Source organism: Miscanthus floridulus, chromosome 14, assembly GCF_019320115.1.
Source record: "Miscanthus floridulus cultivar M001 chromosome 14, ASM1932011v1, whole genome shotgun sequence".
NCBI classification, from domain to species: Eukaryota; Viridiplantae; Streptophyta; class Magnoliopsida; order Poales; family Poaceae; genus Miscanthus; species Miscanthus floridulus.
This window is the reverse complement of record NC_089593.1, coordinates 34,399,907-34,411,091: the sequence shown is the minus strand read 5'-3', so window position 1 is coordinate 34,411,091 and position 11,185 is coordinate 34,399,907. Positions and strand designations below refer to the sequence as shown.

Below are 11,185 nucleotides of genomic sequence, written 5' to 3'. Positions count from 1 at the left end.
CTTATAATTCTTTATGATCGTTAGTTCATGGAGCATACGTATTTAAAGAAACTACCTTTGTTAGTACCTATGAGGCTCTTTGGGTACCAAGCGGGGCACCACCTAGCTGAGACATGCCGATCTCGTCCTACGGCCAATCGTCCCACTGGTCGTGCTGTCTGCGGAAGTCTAGGGGGCCGTCGTCGTCGTCGTCGTCGTCCTCGTCGTCCTCGGTTGTAGGGTCCTTCCCAGCACTATGATGTGGTGGTGTACGCACCGCAGAAGTGGCACCTGTCATCGGCTGAGAAGAGCCGGCTGGTGTCCTCAAAGAGGCTGAAGACGTGTCACCCGACCGCGCCGGGAGTGACGGTTTCTCATAAGGAGTGTCCATGCAGCTCAGCTTCTAAGCTAGCTTCCTGCAACTCTTCTTCACCTTCTGCATAAATAGACATTAAAGTTAGTGCATTTCCCAAATACATATATACTAAAGAAACATTTTCGGAACGGATAAGTTTATGTTTACCTCCACAAAAGCTGTGAGAACGCCTAGCCCCTGACCTCTAGACTCATGAAGCCGAAACGCTGCTTCGTTGGATAGCCTTGACAATTGTGTCGCCTAGGTACAGAAACGCGGTTGGACAGTTTTAGTACACATACTTAATACCAAAAGGATAATAAATTGTACCATTCAAGTATCTTACCACGTATCTTTGAAGCGGGGCTCTCTGTAGCTGTGTGTCCTCCCTAGTGGCAACGTCGTACACATCTTCAATGACATCTTCCTCCGAGTCCTCATTAATCACCTCCTCAGTGTACGGGGGCTTCATATGTGTCCTCGTAGACCTGTGAAGCCACCACAGGTACTCGTCGAAGGTGTGCTGGTCGTGTGGAGGACCCGCGTGGACCGGATGTCGTACCCTGTTCTGCCACAAATGGATGTGCGCGTTGTGTGTCACGCATCAATCCTTGGTCTTGTACCTTTTCCTGTGGTCATACCCGCAACAAAACGATGTTAGTTGTACCACACACACATCTGAATTGTAGCTTTGTTATTAATCGATAACACACCCGTGCAATTCTTGGTTGGTGGAGTAAAGCGGTGGTGGGCAGCTTATCATTCTTCCAAACTGTCTACAGACCCTGATGGACAAGTGAATCTTGATCACATGGAAGAAAATAAGAGGGACGTCGCAACGATACTCGTCTGACTCGTCCCTAGTGACAGGACTGAGATAGTACTAGAGCTCCGGAGCATCCCAAAGACACCAATGCACCTGAAATTTCGTAATTGAGTTAGGTTGTGATATAGTGTACATCGAACAAGACACATGTATGATAGTAAAGAGAGCGTAACCTGGTGCTATGTCAGGACGTCGAGACCGTCCGTGTACTCCCTGTACTTGTGCCTTGCATTCCCTCTAACTAACTGTGATTCCGTCCAGATAAACAGAGCTGTAGGGAGTGTATCCTGCCCGTTCCATTGTTGTATTGAACACGATAATGAATTAGCCATTAATAAACTCATCATATGTAACTATATCGAAGAATATAATGAACCAAAGTACTTACCGCTAAACCAGTACTAAGTGGCCTTCCAACGGGCCATCGTTCCCAACACCAAACCTAGAGTAGGTACGAGCAACCTCTAAGGTTCGCATATCCTGAGGTGCGACGGCAGGCAATGCATAGCTGTCGATACATCCATGCCAGGACTGCGCTGCCCAGCTGTACGCCGCTATGTTCTTCCACGGCTGGCGTAGTATGTCAAGGAAGATCCAGCTGATGGTGTTGCCCGAGACGTCTGGGAAGAGGAAAGCACCAAGAAAGTGCCAGAGCCACACTCGAGCGAACCTGTCGATCTGAGCCTCCTCAGCCTGTGGGGCGCTGTGCGGCTGGTGGAGGACGTGGCGGCGGGCGGGCGGGCAGGGGTGCGTGCGGGCGGGGGGGGGGGGCTCGCTCGTGATATTTATTTGGCCCCGCCGCGCCATGCTCCGTGGCGCGGCACTGCCGTGCCAAGATCGGTGGCGCGACAGAGCCCTGCCACGTCAACGATCGCGATTCCGGTCGTCGTCATACCAGACCTCTGCCGCGCCACCATGCATGGCGCGGCCAAAAGTGTTAGTTTTTTTAAAAAAAACCGACCGTGTTAGATTTAAAATTAGTTTTCAAAAAGTGTTAAAATTAAAAAAAATCCACTGTGAAGGTGTTGTCCAAAATTACAGAAATGTATAATTGCATCTGCAGTAATCAATCTGCGGTTTTGCTTAACTTTGTTTATATTGCCGCTGTCCCTAGGCATACAAAATCTCGACATACAAAATAAATACATGTCTATTAAGTGGCTATATAAGTTGTATAATGAAGATGGTTTGTGGCAACAACTACTTAGAAATAAGTATGTTAAAGACAAAAACCGTTTCGCGTCTCAAAAGAAAATCTAGAGATTTTCATTTTTCGATGAGTTTGATGGGTGTGAAGGACCAGCACTAGTACATTAAACAACTTGGGAGGCGGTCAAATAGTCTTTTACCGAGGCAGACAGCCAGCACGTCTGCATAAATGAAGATTTTCACAGGCAGGCAGAATGGAATTCACGGATAAAAAAAACAGCTCGCGAACCCAATGGCCCACCGAGCCCAGATCCGCCCCGCGTGCAGAATCTGCTGCCGCCGGGGGCTATGACCCGCCCTTGTGCTGCCGGGATCGACCGCCGCGAGCCACGACTATAGATGGCCAACAGGCCGGCCCGGCCCAGCACGACACGGGCCCGTGCCAGGCACGGCCCGAAGGAGGTCGGGCCGGCACGGCACGGCGTGCCACCCGGGCCGTGCCCAGCCGAGCGTCGTGCCTGACCAAGGGCCCAGGCACGGCCTACTGGGCCATTTTTCGGGCCGGGCTGGCCCGAGAAGGCACGGCCTGCCAAGCGTGCCAGGCTGGCCCGAGGCCCACAGAGAGAGGGAAGGGGAGGGAGAGCAGGAGGAGCCACGGGAAGCGGCGGCCGCCGCCGGCGCGCTCGCCCCGGAGGCTGGAGGTGGGGCCGCGCGGAGAGGCAAGGAGGCGGCAGTTGCTGGCGCGCTTGAATCCGTCCATCGCCGCTCGAATCTGGCCACGGATGTCGTGCCGCTTGCGAGGGAGACGACCATGCGTGCAGGGAGACGCCGCCGCACGCGGGGAAGGCGGAAGAGGCGCACGGGAAGCGGCGGCCCCCGCTGACGCGCTCGCCCTGGTGGGGAGGGGGCTGCGCGGGTGGAGGGGAGGCAGCCATGGCGCTTGACGCCGGATCCGTCGGGGTGAGCGGAGAAGGGAGCAGGGCGGAGCTCGGGGTCGGCGTCCCCTAGGTCGGCGCGCTTGCTCCCGAGGAAGCCACTGCGGTCGAGGCCGATTCCCCCGCAGGTGGCGGCGCTTCCAGGTGCGCCCGCACGACGGTGAGGAGCCCCCCATGGGTGGCTGTGCTTCTAGCCTTCCAGGGCGCGGCCGCGGCGAGGCAGCGAGCAGGTGGGAAACGAGTCCGTGACTCTGAGTGCGGCGCGGGTACGGGGACGGGGCTGCGCCTGCACATTGGGAGGGGGGAGTTAGGGTTAGGGCGATGGGCCTTTTAGCAGGCTGTGGCTTGCATCGGGCCGCTGTCGGGCCGACCGACTCAGGCCGGGCCGTGCCGTGCCAGCCCACGGGCCTGAGCAGCGGCCCAGGCACGACCTGCTCCCTCAGGCTGGGCCAGCCCGGGCCCGCACGTCACGGGGCCAGGCCGTGCTCGTGTTGGGCTAAAAAAACGTGCTTCGTACCGTGCCGTCGTGCCTCGGGCTGTATGGACAACTAGGGCCACGACATGCCCTTGCACCGTCAGGAGCCGCGGACCGCGTGCACCGCCTGGATCCACTGCCGTGACCCGGCCTCGTGCTGCAGAGAACCTTGGCCCACCCTAGGCCACCAAATCTTGGAATGCTACTAACTACACAATCTATGGCTACATTTAACAAGAAAATTCAGCAACAACTGTTCAGCATTATAAGCAACGCGGAAGCTTAGACATAAACACAGTGAAGAACTAAAAATGATTAAGCTTAAATAACTCCAACATATAGATAAGCAAGGAATAAAAAGACTCCATGAAGTAAACAATTGTTATTTTATTACAACAAAAATAAGATATGTGAATCAGGATGAGTGTAACGTGCTGCTACTTTCCACTCCCACATGAAATGCTTCAAGTACCCGGAACAGACTAAAAACAACGGTGAGATTTAAAAAAAAAATCCCAGCAAGTAATTTATTTGACAAGCAATGTCAATCACAAGCTGATGAGTCCTCGAATTTATCCATCATGAGAAATTAAACATACTTCTCATAAAAAATCAGATGTATTTCATATCCATAGGACGTATATATTTACTTCAACTCCATCTCCACAAGAAAACACAACACATTATGCTATCTTCTATGAATGCATAAAAATGCAAATGCCATGACTTCCTTTACATCGCACCCCTCCTCGGCAATGCACGATGTGTACCGGTACAGTCGCACCCATAGTATTGCAACTTCAAGAGCTAATGAGATGCAAAAATGCATAACACGATGCACTGTGATAAGAGATTATCAACTCAATACTTCAACTTCAACCTCTTGTGAAAAAAATACAAACATAATGCAATTGAGTAGCATACTTAAACATAGAAAAATCACCATCTTCAGTTCATAAACTACATTATATTGGTTCTACATTTAAATGCAGATGATGAAATTACCAAGTCACTATAGTAGCAAAAACCACCGCTTCAATTACTTGTCTCCAAAAGCGGAAGCAACCCAAGAAATACACTAGGCATGATAGGAAACACCACCACCTAATTAGGAATCATAAACTCAGTATATACATTCATACAAAAAAAATGTACAGAAAAAAGCGATCCTATGGCCCGGTCCGTCAAAAACCTAAACAGCGAATCGTCACTTTCAGTCCACAGCAGCAGTGCAGCTTTTTTTTGGTGCATGAAAACCACTCATCCAAAAATTATCATATTTGGTCAGCAGATATAATTCTCTATTCTCTGCAACTTTTGTATAATAATGTAATGCACTAGAAGTACTTAAGATGGCGTAAAAAAAACCTCTGAACTGCACTGAATTTTTCTGACAGAAAACATGACAGTGATATTAAAAAAAATCATATCTAGAGTTATACTTATCCAACAATTGCGTACTTTACTAAGTTGGAAAGAATGAAAACAAAACTACAAGTTTGCTTCAGACCGACCTCATAAATTCTGTGAGTAAGACCAGCATAAAATGGTTCAATCTACTGCTGTTCTGATTTTCGTCAGATTCTGAATCCCAACTTCAAAATTTGATGACTCCTAAATCATTTGGCCCAAAAACATGAACTTGGACATCATGGAACCCTCTCAGAGTCTACTACATCAATATGAATTTTATAGCAATTTACTGGGCCTGAAAAAATCTCGAAATCACAGAACCACTAAACTGCTCAATCTGCTTTTTTCCTGAGTGTCTAGAAAACGATCAGTTCAACTATCTCCAATTGGACCTTGCCTCTAATGGACATCACGGGCCACTACAACCAAAACATGAAATTTACATGACCTCACCTAGGGTTCGTTCCGCAAAGAGATCAGCGGCACACACTAAAACAGGGCATCTAATTGATCATCTTTTCCTCATCTGGTTTTGCTAGTCCCCACGCCCTCCTTGTTCCGTACCAACAGCAATAACCAGATCAGAGGGTGTGACAACAACTCAAGTCCAAAAGGACAGGAGGAAAATCTCACCTGCAGAACGGCACGGCCTTGCTACCCCTTCTGGATCTCCCTTCTCCCATCTAACAAAAATCTCTCCCCCTCTCTAAATTTTTGTTTGTGGCACAGGATAGGGAAGGAAGGGCATCCGTCAGATCCGGGAAAAAGAGGAAAGGATGCACGGCACAAAAAAAAGACGCCAGAATTGAAAACGGACAAAAACAGTAATGGTGTAGCTAGTTAGCTCCTTCACTCCTTCTTGCCTTCTGTAAAAAAAATCATAACTCGTCAATCCTAATTCCAAACAACGCATATGATTAGTTAAATGGATTGCATCAACGAGATCTTCACATCCACGTTGTCTGATCGTTCATCCGAGCAATGGTTCAAAAGGTCAACTTTTGGCTCTCTTGAAAGTATCCGGTCAATCCTTTTGGTAATTTGCTCATTTAGACTTGGAAAACATGCTTTCATTGTTTATGTTTTTGTTCAGATGTTATAGTAGATTTTACCCAGCTGGTTGTAATCGATTTGAATTGTCTCTCTCCCGGATAGTGAGAAGAGCTCCAGCATCGTAGTAACTGTATCTGTATGGAACATGATTATGGTTATGTTATTTACAATATGGTTACTACTGTACTGCTTGTACTAATCAAGTGTGTGATACAGGTTAGTTGCAAACATAGATTTAAATAGCTTAACCTATTGCTAAAACTTTGAAAGTAAGGACTCATGTTAATAACTTTCTGGTGAAGTCTGATGTCAAGCTTGCTCCACCATACAGAGCTTTGCATATTCTTTGGAGCCTTTTATTTTACTCCATATCGGAAAAAGTACTCAGAGGGTTCTATTCTACCCTGTGCAGGTGAAGCGTTGTATCTTGGTGCTGTGCTTGTTGTCTCAACGTTGCTGAGGGTGTTGAGTAAAGTGCTAGTGGGCAGCTACTATTCCATATTTCTCATTTGTGCTTTTGCTTGGAGGGTGTTGTTCAAGCTAGCAATGTATTTCGAACTTATGGTTTGTAATCATTTCAAAACTATGTCGTTTTAAATATCGGATTTGAAACTTCACATTGTATTATTTATTTGTAAACTCGGTATGCAATATTATTTTCACTGTGAACTCTGTGTGATGTACATTTGTTTAATCGAGTATGATCTTGGTTGTAAATTAAGTGGATGATCGAGGTCCTTCGTGACACTCAACGGACTATCGAGTTTATATGGGTTCAAGTGTGAGCGTGTTAACATCCTTAGTGATGGTCTTCGTACTTGAGCTCTTATAAATTGGATGGTTCTACTACAATATCCCCCCACCCACCAAGCCGTTGGGCTCGGGGACAGTCCCGCGTCAAAAATTTGGTGAGATGTCAGAATTTCCGATTCCTTTGAAAAAACAGTAGCCCAAACACATAGACTTCGGGTTAGTCCAGAATTTTTAGTGGCACACCGGTATTCCCGGTTAAGATGGTTTCCTCTAGACAAAGCAACCTGGCCCAAAAAATGGCCTCAGCTGAGCTCAAAATTTCCTGGGCTGCACACCAAAAATTTGTGTTAATTAGCACTTGCAGAACCAGAACCCCCTTGACCGGAAATAACGTGGCGAGAGGCCGCTAATTTTGAGGACCGAAATTTCCAGGCTCCTGACCACGATTTCCAGTAACAGTCAGTAAGCACTATATATGAAATATAATGCATGGGGTTTGTAAACTAAAGGTGTTTTAGGGTATGTTCCTCTGCAAGTAATGAGATTTCGATCCCTCTTAATAGTATGACATTCTAAACTCAAATGGTTCAAATAAATTTGTAATAAAACCAAACATCTTTCACCCGAAGCGAGTTGTCGTAGCTTTCTTTCGAATAGAGATTGAGGGGTCCCATGTTTCCTTTTTTTCAATTTTCACATTAATATATAACTAAAGTGCTTGAAACATCTTTATCTTTTTATATACATTATCATTATATCATCAAAACCCACAAATAAGATTGATGCACCTACAAGATTTTTATCGTGCAGGTATGTATATGGTGAAATTTTGACAACAATAATTGTTTTTTGTTTTTTTTATCATAATTGTTTTTTTGTTTTTATTTTGGAGTGGGTATGCTTGCACCCTCCGGTTTATCAAAGACTCCAACAAGGGTGGCATGCGGCACTCCAAAAAGCTACATTTGTTTCTTATCTTTTGTAAGCTTTCTATAATTTGGAAATCTCTAAATTTTGCCCATTTGTTGGAAAACAGATGGTCGCAAGAGGAGGAAGAGGCAGAGGCCATGGTCGTGGACGTGATGCTCTCATAAATCCACCACCGCCGCCACCTGTGACCATGGAACAATTGATGGGAATGCAAGCGCAGTTAATGCAAGCCATGATGCAACGCTTGGATAATGAACCTACAAGAGGACCACCGCCTGTTCAGGTCAGAGATAAGCGTTGAGAGTTTATGAAGGGTCGCCCACCGGTGTTCACCCATGCCTCAGATCCTATGGAGGCAGATAATTGGTTGCGTGCTGTGGAGAAGCAACTTAACATAGCACAATGCAATGATCTTGAGAAGGTGCTGTATGCTTCTGGTCAACTCCAGGGAGCAGCTCAGGATTGGTGGGATTCTTTCCAGTATGGACGTCCCAACAATGCTCCTGCTATCACTTGGCAGGAATTCAAGGATAATTTCCGGTCTTATCATATCCCTGATGGACTCGTGGAATTGAAGCAGGAGGAATTTAGGCCCCTCAAGCAAGGATCCATGACTGTGGCGGAGTATCATGACAAGTTTGCTCAACTGTCACGCTATGCTCCAAATGATGTAGATGAGGACAAGGGGAAGCAACGCCATTTCCTCAAGAGACTTTATGATGGCCTACAGCTCCAGCTGATGTCCAACACCTACCCTAACTTTCAGTCTTTGGTGAACCGCGCTATTGTGATCGACGATAAGCGCAAAGAGATGGAAGCCAAGAAGAGGAGGCTTCAAGGGCAAGCTTCTGGAAGCAACACACGCCCGCGTGCCTATCCCCAGCAGGGTTTTCAGCAGAGGAATCAAGGACCATCTAACCAGGGAAACCATGGTCAGTATCCTCAGTGTAATCAGTTCCAGCAACGCCCTCAGTACCAGCAACAGTATGGTAATCAGCGTCCCCCGCAACAGATTGGCAATCCAGCAACACGCCAGGGAATGACCAATAATGCTCCAGTGAAGAGTGGTGCACCCAATAACCCCAATGCATGCTACCGCTGTGGAGAAGTAGGTCACTATGCTTATCAGTGTCTAAAGAAGCAGAACCAGCAAGCTCCTCAGAACTAGACTGGCAATTAGAAGTTTAACGCCCGACCACCTCACACTGCGAAGGTGAACTATGTGTCATATGATGCAGCTCAGGAGACGCGCGAGGTCATGTTGGGTACATTCAGCGTCAACTCTATCTCTGCTACAGTACTTTTTGATTCTGGTGCTTCGCATTCATTTATTTTCCAAGCTTTTGTTAGAATACATAGCATACCTTTGTGTGCCATGAAAAACCCCATACTAGTAAATTCACCGAGAGGTAGTATGCCCGCTTCATATTGGAGTCCCTCAACTAGCATTTCCTTAAGGGGGGGGTAGACTTTTAAGTGAAACCAATTGTGTTGAGAACAGCAGGAATTGATCTTATTCTAGGAATGGATTGGATGAAACAACACCGGGCAGTGATTCAGTGTTAGGAGAAATCTATGGTTGTGACATCACTCAATGGAGATAGAATCTGTATAGAAGTGGTAGTGCAAGCTCCGCCAATAGCCACTGTGAATCAGTTGGATGGTGATGCCAATGAACAAGATCGTGTTGTGGAGGAGTTCCCGGATGTCTTCCCCGATGACTTGCCAAGTATGCCACCTGACCGTGACATTGAATTCATTATTGAATTATTACCTGGAACTGCACCAATAGCTAAACGCCCATATAGAATGGGGGTTAATGAATTAGAAGAGCTTAAGAAACAACTAAAAGAGTTGCAAGAAAAAGGTTTCATATGCCCCAGTTCTTCCCCATGGGGGGCACCTGTGATCTTTGTGGATAAGAAGGATGGTAGTCAACGAATGTGTGTGGATTACCGTTCACTTAATGAGGTTACAATCAAGAATAAATACCCTTTGCCTAGGATTGATGATTTGTTTGATCAGTTAAGAGGAGCCTATGTGTTCTCCAAGATTGATCTCCGCTCAGGATACCATCAGCTTAAGATTCAAAACTCGGACATACCCAAGACAGCATTCACTACACGGTATGGCTTGTATGAGTATACAGTTATGTCTTTTGGATTGACCAATGCACCTGTATACTTTATGTATCTGATGAATAAGGTGTTCATGGAGTTTCTTGATAAATTTGTGGTGGTATTCATTGATGACATACTGATATTCTCCAAGACCGAAGAAGAACACGCTGAACATATAAGGTTGGTCTTGTAAAAGCTTAGAGAACATAAGTTGTACGCTAAGCGGAGCAAGTGTGAGTTTTGGTTGAAGGAGGTCTCTTTTCTGGGTCATGTTGTCTCCAATGGTGGAATAGCAGTGGATCCAAGCAAAGTACAAGATGTGTTGAATTGGAAGCCACCAACCAATGTAAGTGAGATTCGTAGCTTTTTGGGATTGGCTGGATACTACAGGAGGTTCATTGAAGGATTTTCCAAGCTTGCTAAGCCTATGACAGCTCTATTGGAAAAGAATGCTAAATATGTATGGTCTGATAAATGCCAGGCAAACTTTGACGAGCTAAAGAAGAGATTGACTACAGCTCTAGTATTGATTTTGCCCGACTTAAGAAAGAACTTCTCTATATATTGTGATGCATCCCGTTTGGGCCTTGGATGTGTGCTTATGCAAGAAGGAAGAGTGGTGGCATATGCATCTAGACAATTGAGGAAGCATGAGTTAAATTACCCTACTCATGACTTGGAATTGGCAGCTGTGGTTTATGCTTTGAAAATCTAGAGACATTATCTAATTGGGCATAAGAGTGATATCTATACAGATCACAAGAGCTTGAAGTATATCTTTACCCAATCAGATCTGAATCTGAGACAACGTCGTTGGTTAGAATTGATCAAAGACTATGACTTAGAAGTGCATTATGATCCGGGAAAAGCAAATGTCATAGCTGATGCACTTAGCAGGAAGACCTATGCTAATGGACTTGGGATGACATTTATGTCAGCAGAGTTGTGTGCTGAAATGGAGTATCTCAACTTGAGTTTTGTCACTAATGCAATGGAATTAGTGATGGAGCCTACATTGGAGCAAGAGATACGCAAAGGTCAATTGGAGGATGAAAAACTAAAAGAGATAGCGAAGAATGTAGTGCTTGGAAAGGCACCAGGATTCAGGATGGATGAGAATGGTACTCTTTGGTTCAGGAAAAGAATATGTGTACCTAAAGTGAAGGCTATCCGTGATGCAATTCTGCAAGAGGCACA

The 11,185-nt window shown here is 46.1% G+C and overlaps 1 long non-coding RNA gene across 1 annotated transcript; it reads right to left on the bottom strand.

The window, feature by feature from the left end:
- Positions 1–4,393: 4,393 nt before the first annotated feature.
- LOC136504310 (uncharacterized) lies at positions 4,394–5,882 on the bottom strand. The gene is made up of 3 exons (XR_010770848.1): positions 5,766–5,882; positions 5,586–5,684; positions 4,394–4,823 (listed from the first exon to the last, which is right to left on the bottom strand). It is a non-coding gene; the product is annotated as an uncharacterized lncRNA (long non-coding RNA).
- Between the last annotated feature and the right edge of the window lie 5,303 nt (positions 5,883–11,185).